The sequence below is a fragment of the Zingiber officinale genome, unplaced genomic scaffold (assembly GCF_018446385.1).
Source record: "Zingiber officinale cultivar Zhangliang unplaced genomic scaffold, Zo_v1.1 ctg161, whole genome shotgun sequence".
Taxonomy (NCBI): Eukaryota; Viridiplantae; Streptophyta; class Magnoliopsida; order Zingiberales; family Zingiberaceae; genus Zingiber; species Zingiber officinale.
This window is the reverse complement of record NW_024589854.1, coordinates 2,175-23,041: the sequence shown is the minus strand read 5'-3', so window position 1 is coordinate 23,041 and position 20,867 is coordinate 2,175.

The following is a 20,867-nucleotide window of genomic DNA, read 5'->3' as shown; positions in this document are numbered from 1 at the left end:
TAGGTTATTTAAGGAAAGGTTCGACACTTGTACAAAATTTTTGTACAGTGGAGCCGATACGATTTTCCTAGGACTAACCAACAGGATGGCCCCAATCGATCGGCTGATCGATTGGGAGCATTACTCGCAAGCACAGAAGTCATTCCAATCAATCGGGTGATCGATTGGAGCTACCAATCGATCGGTGGATCGATTGGGACCTAGAGTTCTCGTGCGAGGAGTCGCGAGAACAGCTGGATCGATCGGTCGATCGATCCAAACATTTCCAGAGAGCACAGAAAGGTGCTGAATCGATCGGTCGATCGATTCAGGTAGTCCCAATCTATCGGTCGATCGATTGGGAAGTGACCGTTGGGCAAGAAACGAGCAATGGACGGCTGGGATTGTGCAGATGTGACGTGGCAATCTATTGGGACTAATTTGGATCGATTGGGAGCACTGTATAAAACCTGGGCGGAGCGTTTTCTTCAGCAGAACTTTGCGTTCTTCCTGCGATCTTTCGTGCGATCTTCACCGAGCTTCCTCCAATCTTCACCGCCAGTTCTTGAAGACTCTTGGGGTGCATCTCCAAGATTCAACAAGCAACCTACATCAGCAAGATCAAGCAAGGAGAGGTTTTATTTTATATATTTGTGTATTTTCTTCTTGTTTGAGTGATTCTTGTTGTAAGGTGTTTGTGTAAGGCTTCTCCGCCTTCGGCTGCAACCGAGAATGAGTGTTTCATAGTGGAGGTGTGTGCTCGGTGTGTGGATCCTTGGATTAGTCACCTCTTCTTGAGGTGGACACCAAGTAAATCCTTGAGTTAACATTGTGTGAGTCTTGTATTTCATTTCCGCTGCATATCAACAACAAGACGAAGCAGACGACGTAAGGAGCGTGACGAAACGCTATTCACCCCCCCCCTCTAGTGGGCATATTGGTCCCAACAATTGGTATCAGAGCGAGGTCGCTCTTCTATGGACTAACCGCCAAGAGAGCAAGAAGCTAGAGGAAGAAGATGGACTTGGGAGGTCCACTTGGATGGGACATCCGGATTCCTCCGCCATATGACAAGGAAGACTTCGCCTTTTGGATGAATCGGCTGGAGACATGGTTTCAAATGGATTGGAACCAATGGATGGTCTTGGAGGACCCATTTAAAGCTCCAACGGATAAGAAGGGGAAGCGCCTCCGACCTCGACATTGGACCGAGGAACAAAAGGAGCAAGCGGAGGCAGATAAGGGTGTAACAAATATATTGTTAAATTTATTATCTTCTAATATCATTGTGAGTGTAGGTGAATACACAAGTACAAGTGATCTTTAGAAAAGATCATTGCTTATCATGAGACCCCTACACAACTCCAAGGAGTGGAGAAGCCCAAGGAGAATGCCATATTGGTCCAAGAAGAGAAGGACCAATAGGATGTTGACACGAGTCCAACATTCGAGGAAGAAAAAGAAGAGGAGAAGGAAGAAGATGAGAGACCCTCTACATCTTCAAGAGAGGAAGAGGTGGAAGCATCCATATCCTCAAGAGTTAAAAAGGTGGAAGTGCCCACACCCTCAAGAGAAGAAGAAGAAGATGATGCAATCTCTGCAATGCAAGCTACATCAAATGGAGAATCAAGCATCATCCCTACAAGCAAAGATATAAGAACTCCAATTGTAAATAACAAAAATCATATAATTTGCTTTGAGTGTAGAGAGCATGAGCACTACAAGAGCAAGTGTCTCAAGTTGGCCAAAAAGAAGAGCCAAGTAGTACCCAAGGGCAAGGAGAAGCCCAAGGAGACAATCCCCACACCAAAAAAGAGCAAGGAACACATTGTGTGTTTCTTGTGTAATCAAAATGGACATTAACGAAGTCAATGTCCAAAGGGGAAGAAGTCAATCAAGGTCAAAGGAGGAAGCACAAGTCTAGGGAGAGCTTCCAAAGTAAAAACTAAGGTATCATTTAATAAACATATTTCTTTGACACATGATAAGAAACATGTTAGAAATAATTCTTATTATTTTAATGCTAATTATCATGAAAGTAGGAAGCATGATGGCACTAAGGGTAAATACATTCCGCCTCATGCTAGAACTACCACACCTAAGGTCAGGAAGGTAGATAACCATGTAGGCAATAACTCTAAGGACTTTAGATATATGCCTAAAAATAGAAATGCTCATAGGGGTCAAGAAAAATCCAAACCTATGGATTTAATGACAGAGAACCAAGTCTTGAGGTCAAGACTTGATAACTTAGAAAGAACCCTAGCAAGAATGGAAAATATGCTTAAGGGTCAAAATGAGCATAACCTAGGTTTAAGGAACCAAGAAACATCAAATGGTAAGATGGGTTTGGGATACAAACCTAAATCTAGTAACCATAGAGGTTTGGGATACAAACCTAAAGCCAAGAAGGATGTGACTTCCTTTCATAAGGTTTCATATAGTTATGGGACCAACTCTAGGATTAGAGATCAAGTCAAGGATACTAGGGAAGGAATCTCTAAAGGTCCTTTTGGCAAGACCAATGTGACTAAGACTTCTAAGAAGTCTAACAAAGTTACAAAGAAGGTCACAAGGAAGACCATTCCTAGAGTTGCCCTAGTAAAGGAGACTAAGGCTCCAAAAAGGCCAAACAAAGTCACAAATAAGGTTACAAGGGGAGTTAGCACCAGGAGTGACCTAGTAGAAGTGACCAAGGCTTTTAAGAAACCTAGAAAGGTCCTTAGGATGGTATCTAAAATCTGGAGTGGCTCCTACATGGTGTAGCATCTAATCTGCAGTAACTGCTACACGATGTGGCAGCTAATCCGTAGTAACTGCTACACAGTGTAGAAGTTACTCTTTAGAAGCTGTTACACGTGGTAGCTGTTGGGGCCTTGACGTCCGCTAGAGGGGGGGTGAATAGCGTCTCACCCAAATTGATGGCTTCCTACGTATTCATTAGTTGCATAGTGGAATAATACGAAACTAAATATGAATATGAAAGCTAAAGACAAATAAAGGATATGCAAACCAATGCACGTCAATGTAACGTGGTTCGGAGATAACTTGCTCCTACTCCACGGCTGTCCGTAAGGTGGACGATCCCGATCCTTCGGTGGATTAACCCCCGGCAAACTCCGGCTACTCAAGCAACTCCTTGTGGGTGGAGAAACCTCACCACAACACCAACCAAGAACACTTGGACACAAGAGAACCTTAAACACGTTTGGTGACTACTAATTAGGCTTTAATCAAGTCTAATTTCGTCACCTTGGCCGACCATCCCAAGCTTCTTCTTATAGAGCTTGGAGAAAATCAGTAAACTGATTTACCCGTTACCAGTCGACTGATCCTTGCACCAGTTGACTGGTGCCAGCCCAACGGCTCTCTACAGTGCACCAGTCAACTGCTACAGTCATCAGTCGACTGCTACAGTAACGCTACAGTACGCTACAATACTGCTACAGTAAACCCTAATTTTAGGATTTTACCTCGAGTACATTCACTCAGCACTCGTTCTCGCCCGACCAACCTAGACCTAACCTTCTAGCCTCTTTCATCAGCCTTGCGTCCCTCGGATGCCTCCCCATCCTTCATGTCTTGCCTTTTGGAACTTCCATCGGCCTTGTCATTATTATCAGGTCTTCCTTTGCCAAGAGGTCGCGCCTCCGGGACTTCATCCATTGTCAAGTCATACTTGGACTTACGTTGCCAAGACTACATACTTGGACTTACACCGCCAAGACTACATACTTGGACTTTCCTCCTTTACCAAGATCACACTTGGACTTTCCTTGTTGTACCTGTATCCTGCACACTCACAATGCATATCAAATACAACAATAAACCTAACTTAAACCTTTGTCCAAACATCAAAACCTAGAGTACCTAGATTGCTCCAACAATCTCTCCCTTTTTGATATTTGGCAACCTGTTTAAGTTAGGGAAACATAAATACAATACATATGCAAATAAATATGCAAATCAACTCATGCATAAATAATGGAACTTAAATCCCTAGGCTCCCCCTTCACCTAAGCTCTTCCTTGAGCTAGGATTTCCCGCAAAGGTAAACTTCTCCCCCTTTGCCTAAGCAATTGCTCCCCCTTCACCTATGCTCCCCCTCGAGCTAGAATTTCCTGCAAAGGTGTATAGGTTTCTCACTTAAACCTAAACTTCTCCCCCTTTGCCATACATCAAAAAGAGCTCCAACAATATCCCAATTGTTGAAAACATGTCATCCAAATTGACCCTAAACTCATGTATTTATCCCCCATAGATCTCATACATTTAAATGAGTTAACACGGTCAAGAACAACGTTGAAAAACACTTTTAGGCTGGTATCAGTCGACTGAACTAGGTACCAGTCGACTGCCCCCTTCGACACAACCTTACAGAAGCATTCTGTGGTCAAAAAATATTGTTACCAGTCGACTGGTATTGGTACCAGTCGACTGCCCTCATAAAAAGTGCTTACAGAAACATTCTGTGCTAAAAAATACTGTTACCAGTCGACTGATATCTGCACCAGTCGACTGGTACCCTATTTCTACAAAAATTAGCCTTTTCTGGGCAACTTCAGAAATGCACCAGAAATTCTACAGACCTCCAAAAAATTCCAAATTTTGTGGAGAGGTCTATTTTATCCACATATACTTGGGAAAAATATATATAAAAATATATTTATCACAGATCCCAAGATTGACATAAAATTCAAAACTAGCTAAATGGTTCAATTGAACCTTGACCTAAAGTCTTAATTTTGGCTTCCTCTTGATGTATCTGCCCATACTAAACCACAATACTTTCCTAGCATGGGTTTATATAGCATCTATACATCAAAAACTAATTTTCATGCAATATGAACCCAATTCATATTTCTATGCACGAAACACATCCCAATTGTGCCAACCCACTAGGTTAGAGACTTAAGTCTGTCTCCTAACCACTTGGCACATTTGATAACCCATCTATCATGGGTCCCAAAGGCTCTTCCTAACCTTAGGAATCTTAACTTTAGTCACCTCCCTTGGTGACTCATCCACTATGGCTAGGCTACTTCGGTGCACCTCGGTTGACACTTGGCCTACTAAACTCACCTTCTTAACCTTAGACACCTTGTCTTTGGTTAATTTCTTCTTGTCCTTAATCTTGGACACCTCATCCTTGCTATAATTATATGCTACCCTAGCATATTCCTTCTTTTTGGCCTTGGATGACTCTCCCTTATCCTTGGTAACACCTCCCATACCAATGTCATGTGCTACCTTAACACTTGACCTCCTTTTGGTCTTGGAAAAGATTTTTATGTTTTCAAAGAGTAGCTCCCCCTAAAAATATGGTCAAACTTCTATCATTGCACCAACAATGACTTGGGGTTCCTAAATAATTAGGAAAACTAAAACTCGAAGTTTTAAGGTTCAAAATTCAATAATGAAACTAAACCTCAACCAAAACTTCACTTTGGTTTTTCTTAACCAATACATACTTGTTTTCATCATGAAAACTCATGTAGACATTATTTAGGGTATACTTTATCAGGAAAAAATAGTTTTCTATGAAAATACTTCCTATTTTCAAAGATTGACACAAATTTGAAAACTCTTGAAAATTTCAATATTTTCTCCTAGTTTGTGTCTAACTTTCCAATGATGATTACTATCAAAAGATAGTCTTCACCAAGGTTTTTCAAAAGTATTTTGAAATCATTTTTTAAAACCAATATCCAACCACTTTCTTTGGGCTCAATGCACATGACTTGTACATTAGTTTTCCCAATAATTGGAAGACACATAACTATGTGTTTTGATGAACCTAAAACTCAACAAGATGCACTAGATCAATATCTTGAGTTTAGTTCACTATCTTAACATCTCACTTGTATCTAATGTGTATTAAAACACATATAAGTCACCTTATAGTTCTTTGTGAGATGTATATTTGGTCTTGCCCTAAACTAAAGGATCATGCATCTCTATCTAGGCATTGTAAAAATCATGATCATCCATCTAGGATGTCACTTGATATGATCCCTCTTGTTGGGACACTTCCATACATAATAAATGCCTTTTGTCCTTAATTACAAGGAAATTGACATACTGCATGATAATTAATGGCATACATCAAAATAAGCAATTTTCACATGCTATAGCTACATGATGTATGTATGACATGACATGATATTTTTATATATTTTATAATAAAATGTGAATGCTAAATATGATGTCATGTCATATGATGGGCAAACAACCATGACAAGTTAGCATAAATAAAATTTACCTAAATTACCTATCTAAGTATTCTTAACCCTAGCTAACTCAAAATTTAACCCTAGATTGCCCAATTTCATCAAGAAAATGTCAAACCCCAACTTGACATTTCTTTAATCTCTTGATTTATTTATGCCAATTAAGATTAAGCACATTCCTCAAATTTTGGCATATTTATCCTTCCAAAGAGGCAATCACCTTATATTTTGAACCCCGGATTTGCCCTTGGTTCCCTAGGAACATACCAAAATCTCAACTTGGTAGTTCATATGATTATCCAAATTGTGCCAATTTAATTCACACATAATTCCTTAAGATTTGGCACATGTTACTCTTCCAAGGAGTAATTACATTTAATTAAAGCATGAATTTTCTCTTAATTCCTTAAGAAAGTATCAAAGTTCTAACTTGACTTTTCTTATACTTTTCTTAAGTGTGCCAATTTAGATTAAGTTCAACTCTTCAAATTTTGGCGCATATATTATGTTAGGACCAAAAGTAGCTAGAGGGGGGGTGAATAGCTCGTCGCGTGCTCGTTGCTCGGTGTTGCTTGTTTCTTCAAGAATACGCAGCGGAAAATACATAAACAAACACAAACACGCTAACACTAGGAGTTTATTTGGTATCCACCTCCAACGGAGATGACTAATCCAAGGATCCACACCACGCACGCACCCTCCACTATGAAAACACTCCTTTTCGGTAACTACCGAGGGCGGAGAAGCCCTACAAGACTCTCAGTACAAGAAGAAGAAAGGGTAGTAAAGAATAAGCAAAAGCTTACAAGAAATGCAGTAAAAACCCTAGCTTCTTCTTCTTCTCGTTGCAACTCGCCTCTTGACTTGGATGAACCTCCAAGAACCTTCAAGAACTGGCGGTGAGGAGCTTAGAGAGTGCCGGGAGGAGCTGTGTTGAACTGGAATGAATCGGTGAAGTTCTTTTCGACCATCGCAGCGGCTTAAAGCGACGCCAACGATCGGATCCCGATCGATTCGAATGTTCCCAATCGATCGGGAGGCTTTGGATCGATCCACGGATCGATCCAGCGCCTATCGCTCGAAACGGCTCTCGCGACTCCTTGCGCGAGAACGCCAGGCCCCAATCGATCCACCGATCGATTGAATCATCGATTCCACCTGGGAAAGCTTGTTTTCATAGTCCGGATCGATCCATCGACGATTCAGAGCTCGGATCGATCCACGATCGATCCAAAGACTTGGTTTTTGTCCAAAACCAAGTCCCAAACATCTAACCAACATTCGGTCAACCTTGACTTGTTGGTATGTCATGCCTAGCATCTAGTCACTCCCTTGACCTGCTAGGACTCCCTTACCAAGTGTCCGGTCAATGACCCACTTGGACTTTTCTCTGTGCCAAGTATCCGGTCAATCCCTTTGACCTACTTGGACTTTTCTTTCATGCCAAGTATCCAATCAATCCTTTGACCTACTTGATCTTCCAAGACCGGATGTCCGATCATCCTTGATCCATCTGATTTTCCCTTGCCTAGCTTCACTCACCGTGGCTTTCACCTAGCTTCACTCACTAGGGTTTTCCATCCGCCAGCTTCACTCACTAGGACTTTCACCGGCTTCACTCACCAGGATTTCCATCCGCCTAGCTTCACCACTAGGACTTTCACCGGCTTCACTCACCGTGATTCCACCGCCTAGCTTCACTCACTAGGACTTTCACCGGCTTCACTCACCTTCCATCTGCCTAGCTTCACCACTAGGACTTTCACCGGCTTCACTCACCAGATTTCCATCCGCCTAGCTTCACCCACTAGGACTTCCTTGCCCGGCTTCACTCACTGGACTTTTACCTGGCTTCACTCACCAGGACTTTCATTTTGCCTAGCATCCCAGTTAGGACTTCCCAGTCAAGTATCCAGTCAATCCTGACCTACTTGACTCTTCTTCAATCAATATCTTATTGTCAAACATCTAAACCCAAACCAAGACTCAGCTTGGTTACCCAGGTCAACCTTGACCTGAGGGATATTGCACCAACATATTACTCTTTCAAAGAGTAACCTCATAATCCTTTTCATTTTCAAAAGTTAACAATAACTTTGAAAATGCTCTCAAGTGTCAACTTTAACAAGGTTGGGTTAACTACCCTTCCAATTTGAGTTGACACTCTCTAAACCTATCTAGGGTGTAGAGAATATGTTCCTAGGAACCCAAAACCTATTGGTGCTCCTTAGATGCTCTAGGTACTCACTAGGGATGACTTCCATAGATACCTTCCTAAGGACCTTTCGAGGCTTCTTAGAAGCCTTGGTCACTTCTACTATGTCACTTCTAGAAATAACTTCCCTTGTAACCTTCTTTGTAACTTTGTTAGACATCTTAAAAGTCTTAGTCACATTGGTCTTGCCAAAAGTACTTTTAGGGATTCCTTCCCTAGTATCTTTGACTTGACCTCTAAACCTAGGGTTGGTCCCATAACTATATGGAACCCTATGAAAGGAAGTCATATCCTTCTTGGCTTTAGGTTTGTATCTCAAACCTCTATAGCCATTGGATGGCTCTTGTCTAGCTTTTCCAAGGTTGTGCTCACTTTGCCCCTTAAGCAAGTTTTCCATTCTTGCTAAGGTTCTCTCTAAGTTATCAAGTCTTGACTTTAAGACTTGGTTTTCCCTTACTAAATCCATAGATTTGGATTTTTGTTGATTCCTATGAGCATTGCTAGCCTTAGGCTTATATCTAAAGTCCTTAGAATTGTTGCCTAAGTAGTTATCTACCTTCCTAACCTTAGGTATGGTAGATCTAGCATGAGGAGGTATATATTTGTCCTTAGGTTTATCATGCATTCTATTTTCATGATAAATAGCATTATAACGATTTAAATTTGAACTAGCATTCAAATTAGGGTTTACCTCCCTTACCCTTGAAGCTCTCTTCTTCTCCCACTTCTTCAAGTGCGCCAATTTCTTGAGCTCTCCTCTCCTTGGGCACTTTGTGTGATAGTGACCCCACTCACTACATGTAAAGCACCTAATGTGCTTCTTCTCCTTCTTCTTCTTCTTCCTACAACTCACATTAGTTTCTAAATTACTTTAGTGAGTTTAGAGTTTACCTCCTTTACCTTCTTGAGCGAAGGACACCTACTCTTGTAGTGCCCCATCTTACCACACTCAAAGCATTTGATGTGGTTCTTTGTGCTCTTCTTTTTAGTTGAGGTGGAGGGTTGAGCTTCCAAGATCTCCTCTTCCTTGTATTGCTCTTCTTCCTCTTCACTTGAAGATGTGGACGGTTCCACTTCTTCCTCCCTTGATGATGTGGATGATACCTCCTCATCTTCCTTCTCCTCCTCGGATGTTGACCTTATGTCAACATCGGATTGGTCCTTCTCTTCTTGGACCAATGAGCTCTTCTCCTTGGGCTCCTCTACTCCTTGGAATTGTGATGGGTCATCATGATAAGCAATGATCTTTTTCCAAAGACCACATGCACTTGTGCATTCACCTACACTCACAATGATATTAGAAGGTAATAGATTTAACAAAATTTTTGTTACCTCCTTATCCGCCTCCGCTTGCTCCCTTTGTTCCTCGATCCAATGTCGAGGTCGGAGGGGCTTCCCCTTTTTGTTCGTAGGAGCTTCAAATGGGTCACTCAAGACAACCCATTGGTTCCAATCCATTTGGAACCATGTCTCCAACCGCTTCCTCCAATAATTGAAGTCTTCTTTGTCATACGGAGGTGGAATTCGGATATCCCATCCGAGCGGTCCTTCGGACTTCATCTTCTTCTTCCTCTAGCTTCTTGCTCTCTTGGCAGCTAGTCCGTAGAAGAGTGCCCTCGCTCTGATACCACTTGTTGGGACCTTGACGTCCGCTAGAGGGGGGTGAATAGTGTCTCACCCAAATTGTTGGCTTCCTACGTATTCGTTAGTTGCACAGTGAAATAATACGAAACTAAATACGAATATGAAAGCTAAAGACAAATAAAGGATATACAATTCAATGCACGTTAATGTAACGTGGTTCGGAGATAACTTGCTCCTACTCCACGGCTGTCCGTAAGGTGGATGATCCCGATCCTTTGGTGGATTAACCCCTGGCAAACTCCGGCTACTCAAGCAACTCCTTGTGGGTGGAGAAACCTCACCACAACACCAACCAAGAACACTTGGACACAAGAGAACCTTAAGCACGTTTGGTGACTACTAATTAGGCTTTAACCAAGTCTAATTTCATCACCTTGGCCGACCATCCCAAGCTCCTTCTTATAGAGCTTGGAGCAAATCAGTAAGTTGATTTGCCCGTTACCAGTCGACTGGTCCTTGCACCAGTTGACTGGTGCCAGCCCAACGGCTCTCTACAGTGCACCAATCGACTGCTACAGTCATCAGTCGACTGCTACAGTACTGCTATAGTAACGCTGCAGTACTGCTACAGTAAACCCTAATTTTAAGATTTTTAACTCGAGTACATTCACTCAGCACTCGTTCTCGCCCGACCAACCTAGACCTAACCTTCTAGCCTCCTTCATCAGCCTTGCGTCCCTCGGATGCCTCCCCATCCTTCACGTCTTGCCTTTTGGAACTTCCATCGGCCTTGTCATTATTGTTGGGTCTTCCTTTGCTAAGAGGTCGCGCCTTCGAGACTTCATCCATTGTCAAGTCACACTTGGACTTACGTTGCCAAGACTACATACTTGGACTTACACCGCCAAGACTACATACTTGGACTTTCCTCCTTTACCAAGATCACACTTAGACTTTCCTTGTTGTACCTGTATCCTGCACACTCACAATGCATATCAAATACAACAATAAACCTAACTTAAACCTTTGTCCAAATATCAAAACCTAGGGTACCTAGATTGCTCCAATAGTAGCATCATCCGACAACTAGATGCCAATGCTACAATGTGCAACAGAAGCTACTACACATTGTAGCAGCTAATCCACTATAACTGCTACACGATGTGGAATCTACGTGTCGCGAGTTTACCCGCAAATGTGTAGCGGCTAATATGTAGTAATTGCTATATAATGTAGCGGCTATTGTTTATAAGTTGCTACACATGGTACCATCTTCGATCACCTAGATACTACTGCAACAATGTAGCAGCTTGTGCCTAATTATAATCAAATAGATAAAAAGTAAAGATGCTCATTTATGTGATCTAAATACAAAATTGAGATTGATGAACTACAACTCTTGTTACGAAGAAGTCTTGGAGACTATAGTTGGGTTTGATAATAACATAAGACAAACAATAACTTAAGCCAAAAAATTAATACAAACACTACTGCGTACATCATTTGCTTTATAGCATTCTCTAGTGATACATTAAATAGACATAGTTATCGTCGCACTTAGACAAATACAGTTTTATTTTTTTTGTCTCGTAGAAAGGCAGCATCACTATAGAGATGTGAGGCTGAGCTTCACAAAAAGTGATATTTCACTCATTCTTTTAATTTGTAGCCTCCTCTAATGCCCCATTGACTTGGGACATTTGTTGTCGTAGCTGCACAAGTTCAGTTTGATTTCTTTTCTCTTGAAAAAGGGCAGCTTCGAACTCCTTCCTTGCTTAGTTCCGTTGTGCTGTGAGAATCTTAATATAGCCACAAACTATATGATATTCCATGGCTAGATTGAGATACCTGTTACTAATATTGTAGAAAATTTGTGACTCCAAGGAAAGAAAGATACATATAAAATACAAGACGATTGAATAATACCAATCGGGAAGCAGACAAGTCTATTAATACAGATGATCTTTCCGGTGAAGAAGACGCAGAGCTTGAATCCTCTTCGATAGGGGGTTCTTTAACCCCACCCATAGTGGGTTTCGTTTTCCTGCTAGACATGATCATGAAAGAGCTATAATGTGGACCAAAGACAAGGTCACGTGGAAGAGTCAGTTATGTTATTCACCTATTTAAAGGAAAAGATGCGCTAGCAAACCCTACCACTTGATAAAGAGAAGTCAAACGGACGCGTCTTTTCAAGTCAATGGGTCATCGAAACACTCACTACAACCCATTACGAACTGGGAAAAGATAAAGAATTAAAGATCATAAGACAGATAGTAAAGACAAGGATTAATCAACCTTCAGGTATTAAATTCTACCGTGCATTTAATGTTCAAAGGCTGCTACAACATGTCGCAGTTTAAAATGTTTCAATCGAAAATTTACATAAATCTATATTCCGAACAAACTGACTAGCAGCGCCAACGTCAAGCACTTGATGCTGTAAGCACAGATAGAAGCAACAAAAGACTAGCTGCTACAATGTGTAGCAGCTTATTGCTAGTAACAGCTACATGTATTAGCTGCTACAACATGTAGCATTTACTCTAGTGTTATATTTTATGATGTAGCTACTTTAACGTGCACCAACTAGTGCAATACCTGCTTTAACGCTGTAGTAGCTACTGCTGATTAAAATAATTTAACATTTTTTATTACCAAGTTAATAAACATATATAACAATATTATTTTTATCAGCTCTAGATGTACTGCTACAAGGTGGACTCGCTAGCTTCACAATACATGTAGTAACTGTTGCACCCTAGTAGTAACTGAACCATCATTTCCCCATAACACATGAAAGGCAACTGGATAGGGTGGTGAAATATAATTATAATTTATCAAGCTACAGTATTAAAGTGATCTCCTAAAAATTGCTAGCAACCGTGTAGCATGCTACACTCTGCAACTAGTAATAGCGATTAACTGCTACAATGCGTAGCATTTCCTCTAAAGCAGCGACTTTATGTTGTAGCTGCTTCAATGTGTAGCAGCTAGTCTGTAGATTAATTGTTACACGTTGTAGTAGCTATTGTCGATCATAAAAATATATAATTGTATTTTGCCACATTTAATATAAATAACACTACTACTGGTATGCTTGATATGTGCTATAATTCCTTTAGCTGTTATAAATAGGACTTACCAAGTGGCAACTCATGTTAGCTGCTACAAGGTGGGCTAGGCAGCTTCACAGTATATTTACTGGTGATTTATATTAGAATAATCCAATTTTTATTTGTCCCTTATATCAGTTACTGCTGATGGACTGCAACAAGTTGTAACAGCTACTGCCGATTAACTGCCACAATCTGTCAGCATAAACTTAATCTTTGCCTGCTATACCCTGTTTTAGCTTCGCAAGGCATTGACAGCAGTATATTACAAAACATGTACACAACCTAGGCTAATTTTATGGGAATAAAAAAGCCTTTACAATCAGTGTATCAATATGTTTACACCATCACCTTGTCATTAATCCAGTGTTTGCTATTAAAAATTTTATGACCAACATAAAAACTAAATTCTCTCATTCCAGCTTGTCCAAAATCTGTTGGCCTTCGGTACATTAAACTCTCGGTGTATCGCATAAAAAAAATGCACAATCTAACCTGAAAGATAGAGTTGATTTCACACTGTTAATATTATAATTGCTAGCGGAAGTATGGAGATCTATAAAAATTATGAATAAACATATGTATTTACAATTTTACTTGTGTTGGACCCGGGATCGTAGATACCTCAAAGTCTCTAGACATTAGGGAATGTAGCCCTAGATACCACATTTCATAGTAGGATGTGTCCATATTTTTTAAAAAATCAGCCGGCATGAATAAATCAGCCGGCATGAATATGAAGTTTGTAATTAATAACACATACATCCAGCAGATTATGATTTACCCAATATGACAGGTACTTACAGAATAAATTAAATAAACTAAATAATTTAAGTTAATTGGAAAATTAGATAAATCAAATAAATAATTTCATTAATGATATCATTTTATCAATATAACTAAATAAAAATATTTTTTAAAAATATTTAATGTTTTATCAGATTTAAAATCTCAGATCAAACGGAGATAATTGAAATTAATTCTATATTTTTTTAGTTTAGCAATAGTTTGATTTTATGTACATAATGTTTATTAAAAAAACATTATGTGATAATTAATTTTAATATTCATTACCTTAAATAAAATAAACATATCATAATCTATCGCTTAATTTATATAACTATCAAATATGCCCTAAAAAATAATTTTCACAAAAGTCTTAAAATAAATGACTTTTTTTTTATCACAATTTTTTTTTTTCTGTTAGTTGCAAAGAATCCATACACAAATTTATTTACCGTCCCATTAAATAAGGAATATTCATTAGGGTTTGCTTATCGCCATAATTACCATTCCACCCTCATGATAGATCTTCATAAGGGTGGCATAGTACTTAATCTCCTCCGTGCCTTTAAATTTTGACGAGCAAGATCCATTTCTGCAATACTACAAATAGACCTCACGATTACAAAACCCAAAAGCTCTCCTTCCTCCACTCGTCCGCTCCTCATTCCACCTATCCAGAACGTTTTGCGAGCACAGTCGCCCTTTTTGCCGACTGATCCAAAACATCTTCTTCCTCCTCTTCTGATTTGGAGTTATCCACAGCAGTGGTCGCCTCTCGCGAGTTCGTCCAGTTTCTTCCGGCCGTCTGTCCATCGAAGCAGACCTAAGGTTTGGAGCAGGGGAACTTGTCGCGCCAACTTATTGAAACGACAGCCAGCATCTTGTTTCTAACTCTCCTTCCTTTTCTGTAGCTTCAAATTATTTGGATTCCTCAATCTCTTCGTTGTTGCAATTTTGTGTGCTGAGTGAAGTGATATGTCGAAGGAGATGTTTGTCCGAGATCAGATCTGATCTGAATTAATTATACTTTCTTTTTATTTATATTTTTGGTAGTGTTTGATGTGTGATTTTGCTTCATTTAGGGTCTGGAAGTTGTGCAGGGAGTGTTTGACATATCTAGGTGAGATCCGACTTGTAGGCGTGAAGACCAAGATTTTTGAGGTAATTTTGGCTTAGATTTATTTTTGAGGAAGACTTTTATCCACTTGTTTCTATGAATCATGGTATTGTATGCCCATATGCCCATAAATTTTTGCTCGGGCTGAAATTTGGTTGAGTCAATAAATATTATAATTGAGGAGATTCTATATTTGATATGAGTGTTTGGTTGCTTGTGGTTCTACATCTGTCAAACTTAATTGGTTAATGTTGGTGTGTAGATACAACTGTTAGTTTGTCTTTCAAGGAGTTGTTTTCTGGTTGTTCTTATTGTTGTCTTTCAAATCTTTGTATTTTTGTGTGTCGTAATCTATTGCCAACTTGCACAATAATGCTAGATTTCTTGGTGCTGCTTCCTCTTATGGTTGTTATATTCATTTAGATGATTTTGAAAAGTGTTTATGTTATCATCATTATCAAACCGTGTTTGCCCTAAAATTCAACACTTTATACAAGGTTATATATATCACTAGAATTTTTAGAAAATCTTTACATCCTCCATAAATTAAAAGTGCTTAATAGGTTAAAATTTGATTCACTGTATTTGAGAGAAGTGCAATATAATGAGACCATACCTCTTTTGTTAGTTCTAATAGTTAGTCATAATATTTTCTACCAAAATTGTTAAGAGGACTTAGAATTTTTATAATATATTCAAATCAATTTGAGGCTAAGTCCTAATTTTGCTCACTTGTAAATGTGTTAGGAGATTACCTAGGGTTTCAAGTGGAAAATAATTCTCTCATAATTTTGACAATTTTATAACAAAATTAGGTGCCTAGAAAACTTTGTATATATTACCCCCTTTTATCCCGTCCCTCTCACACCCTAACCACTTGGTGGTCGACTATAAGTTGACCTCGTGATTTATTTCCCTTCACATAACCTTGGCACGGGCTGTGAGGAATACTTGGGGTGAACGTAATCACCTTTTTCCTATAATATTTCTTTAAAAAATTATTTATTTGTCATCATCATGTCTCTTAGCTGCACTTTATTATTAGGTTTTTTAAAAAATGAATTCATTTATCCATTGATATTTTTAAATATTCTAATCAATAACATGTTTTTCTTATTTAAGATGGAAGAATTTAAGATAGTTATGTAAATTATTCGAGGGATTATTTGTTTTAAATATGAAAGTACACTACATGTTAAAAAACAACCGATGATTTTTTTTTTCAAGTTTATTCATTTCTTTTATATATTAATACTTACTCCCTCCTTTAATATTCATCAAAAAATACTAAGGTAGAAGAGAACATAATGGTGGAAAAGTATTGTAACATTTGCAACAATTAATAGTATATTCCAGAAATATAAGAGACAGACATATAAATTATAACAAAAAGTATATCTTAGTCTTTAGGAAGAGGTTTAAAAAGACATCTTTGAAAATCACATTTTCTATGTAAATTTTTTTCAAGAAATTTAAAGATTTAAAGATTTCTTAAGATGCTCGTTTAAAGGTTTCTAAGAAAAAATTTTCTTGAGTAAACTTTTTAAAAAAATGATTAAGTCAAGAAAGGAATTGAAAATTCTTAAGTGAAAATAAACTTTTGAAAAAATTTCTAAGAATAGTGTAATAGTAAGTTTAAAGGAAAATTTTTAAACTTTGTAAATTTTCTAAGTAATCGTTTTCAAGAATTTCAAATATGTTTGTCAAGAATTTTTAACATAAAATTTCTAAGCAAACTTTAAATAATTTTAAAAAAATCCTAAGACAAATCCAAAATACTTTTAAAGAAATAACTATTTAAGACTAGCCCCCTAACTTCAAGGCTCAGTTGGACACGAGGAACGCGGGCAGCCCGGAGCTGTCTAAAGCCCAAGTCTTGCAGGATGGAGACTTGACATACCAGCGGGCCTGGCATGTGTTACATACATGCCAAGAAGTGAACCGGTAGTGCGCGGGGCACTGTCCAAGTCTAAGTTTGCACGAGGCGGACTTAGCATTCCAGCAGGCGTGGCATGGGCGGAAGCCATGCTAAGCAGCGAAACATTTGGGCGATGTCGGACTGTCCAAGCCTAAGTCTGCAGGAGGCGGACTTGGCGAACTAGCGGGCGAACTAGCGGGCGTGGCATGGGCGTAAGCCATGCCAAGCAGCGCACCGGCAGTGCGCGGGGCACTGTCCATGCCCAAGTCTGCAGGAGCTGGACTTGGCATCGCGGGGCACTGTCTATGCCCAAGTCTACAGGAGCCGGACTTGGCATACATTTGAACTGTGGCATGGGCGCAAGCCATGCCAAGCAAGCAGAGCGACGGCACGGGGTTGTCCAAGCCCTAGTCTGTAGGAGTCGGACTTGGCAAAGAAGCGGGCGTAGCATAGACATGCCAAGCGGCCAGCGGATCGGCAGCGCGTGGTTGCCTCGAGTCATGCAGGGGCAAAGATTTGGCAATCCAGCGAGCATGACATGTGCGCAAGACATGCCAAGCATAGGAGCAGTGCGTGGGGCACTACTCAAGCCCAAGTATGCAGGAGGCAGACTTGTCAAACTCCCGAGCATGGCTATGCGCAAGACATGCCGAATTTGGAGACTGTGACAGTACGTGGGGTGCTGTCCAAGGCACTAGATATGCATGGGTAGACTTGGTGATTATGCGAGCAAGGCATGTGTGTTGGGCATGCCAAGCAGCAAGGATGCGAACGACGGACTTGTCCGTGGTCCGAGCAGATGGACTTACTCGTGTTGTCAAAGGAGCAGACAGACAGACTTGTCTATGACAACGAAGATGCGGGCAGATGGACTTGCTTGTGGCGCTAAGGAAGCGGACAGATGGATTTGTTCGTGGTGCCAAAGGAACAGAGCCGTGGGCCGAGCACTTGCAGTGCATACAGACTTTGGCGCGGGGCCAAAGAAGCAGAGCCATGGATCAAGCGGACAGATGGACTTGTCCGTGGAGCGAGCAGACAGACTTGCTCGTGTTGCCAAAGGAGGAGACAGACGGACTTGTCTGTGGCAACGAAGGTGCGGGCAGATGGACTCGCCCGTGGCGCCAAGGAAGCGGACAGACTGACTTGTTCGTGGGTGCCAAAGAGATGGAGCCGTGGGCTGAGCACTTGGCGTGCAAATAGACTTTAGCGCGAGGCCAAAGAAGCGGAGACATGGATAACGCGGACAAATGGACTTGTTCGTGGTGCGGACAGATCGACTGCCCGTGGTGTCAAAGATGGATAGATGGACTTGTCCATGGTGCCGAAGATATGGAGCCGTTGTGCGAACACTGGGCGGATAGACAGACTAGTTTGTGGGTGCCAACGAAGCTTGATCGTGGTCAAGCACAAGGGGTGCAGATTGACACTTGGCATGGACCAATGCAGTGGAGCCATGGAGGCAAAGCACAAGCGGTGCATGCTGACACTTGGCCTAGGGCCAATGCAGCATGATGATGGGCCAAAGCACAAGGTGTGCAGGTTGACACTTGGCGTGGAGCCCATGCGGCCAAGACATGTGGACAAAACGGTTTTGTAAGTTGTTAGTTTTGTACATATGGCACAAGTGGTTGGTGTAACCACCATGGAAGTTGATACAACCACCATGTAATTCCTTTGTAACCACTGTCTATGCATGATAAATAGGTATGGTGGGTTCATTGGCAAAGGGTGCGAAGGCTTGTGGCAAGTGTGCCAAGGTTGGTGTGCTCATGTCGCCAGCGGATGGATGGTAGAGGTAAGAGAAGACATCTTCTGGAAGGATTGGAGCGCAGACTGAAGACGACCCCTTTGAGTTTGGTTTAACGACAGTCGTAGTTCTCGCAGCATAGTGGTCATTGCTGCCTCCTTGCTAATGTGAGGGGCAACCGGAGCAAAGCAAAGCCAAATGAATTTTAACAAGTTAGGCAGTCGATTTATGACAATGTTGAACTAAATGATATTCAGAAATAAATTAACCAAAGCAATTAAAAAAATGCACTGCTCTACAAAAAGACTTTCACGTTCCTTCTGAAATTAGCCAGGAAACAATGAAAATAATGGCATCATAAATCTCAACATACCTACTGTAAGGACAAGCTAAATGATATTCAGCCGACTTGCTTTAGATGGTTCTGAGACATTTTGGATTTTCCTCAGCTTATTTTAATTTATTTTCTCTGTCCTCGGTGAGTAACTCATTATCCAAATGTTACATTATATTATGTCTTATGTTTACTATACCCTAACCCAAGGTAAGGAAACTATCCATCTGCCATTCTTAATGATAATCAACACCAAATGCAACATAGAATTACTACGAGCTATGCACCAAGAAAAATTATATTATCCTATTGAGCTGCATATGAATTCTATGCAAGAATCAGCATACCAAACATAATTCTAAACACAAATCTACTACCGATAACCAAAATCCAAACACCAGAACTCTATTCCTATATACAACCGCTAAACTAACCACTCTCTCCATCTCAACAACACACCGAGCCATGTTGACTACCATTCCATCGATCACCGACTGCTTTTTATTTTCCGCTTTACTTTTTTTTCCCTATCCAAATAACATACCCACTCATAACTCTCAGAGGCACAACGATGGTTCCCGATGATCATCCTCCTTCATCGGGTATCCCACCATTTGACAACCTACAAGAAAAACAAGGTTACCAAATTGGCTTAAACTTCTCTACTATACAAATAGAGTTATAACCACAATGTCATTACTTCTAGTAAATCGACTGCCTGAACCTTTGACTACAATCCAAATACATCCTCAAAACCAAGAACTTCTTTTTCCTTCTGATATGGCGATAAGGACGAGCCCACCTATCAGAAGTCAACATCCATGGTGGAGGACAAAGTCAAGAGTTAAAGACGGTTCCTCCGAAGTTCGCTTTGGAAGTTGGCATTTTATCGAAGAAAACAAAGCCCACTCGGGCTTGAAAGAGAAAGTTGCCCGGCTCGGAGAGTTTTGGGTAGTAGAAGTAATGGAAGAGCCGGGGTGTAAGAGGAATGCTGCACAGCTTAAAGAGGATAACTATGCCGCACAGCAGCCTAAAGGAATTGTGTACGAGCTGGTGGAGGGAAATGCGAAAGTATTTACAGACAGCTATGATGAAAGCGTGGATCGGGAATCTGGGACCAGCGGTAAACTGGTCTCGAAAGAAGCAGATATAGTCGTTCAGCGGATTGTGGGGCCGATCGGACGGGGAGGCGAGAATTATTTGGTGATCGGGAGGGAAATCGTAGGCGCCCGTCAGACTCTCGACATCGCCTTGGTCGAACCTGGACTCGATAGATGTGTACTAGACCCCAGGGATGACGACAGGAGCTTGGGAGGAGCTCGCCATCGCAAAAGCAGAGAACAAAACGAAGAACAGAAAGGAAAAAACGGAGAAGGATCAAGGAAGAGCAAAGAAAGAACCTTGCGAAGAAGATCGCCGGAGGGACAGAGAATGAAAGAAATCGCCGGAAAGCAAGGTCGTCGGAGAGTGTCGGAGTGTCTTCGATAGTGCTCGAGGAGAAAGAAAGCGCAAGGGGAATATCGTGCTACCGGGGGGGGGTATAAACTCCGAGAAGGATGAACGAGGATCGTCCGATCGACGGACACGAAACTGTCGTATCAGCGGAGGATATCCGCTTGTCACGTCAAGCGTGCGGCGACAATAAGTGGAACACGTGGCGTTTACTCACAGGACAATATTTAATGAAGAGCAATTAATGAGCATGGGGGAGCGCTCGGCCATGATGAGCTAGGGTTTGCATGGTCTCCAAGAGATACGGATGACGTAAGCCTGGATTACGCTCGGCTAAAACCACACAGAAAAAACTCCCAAGTGAAGGCGAAAGCCCTTCCGATCGTGCG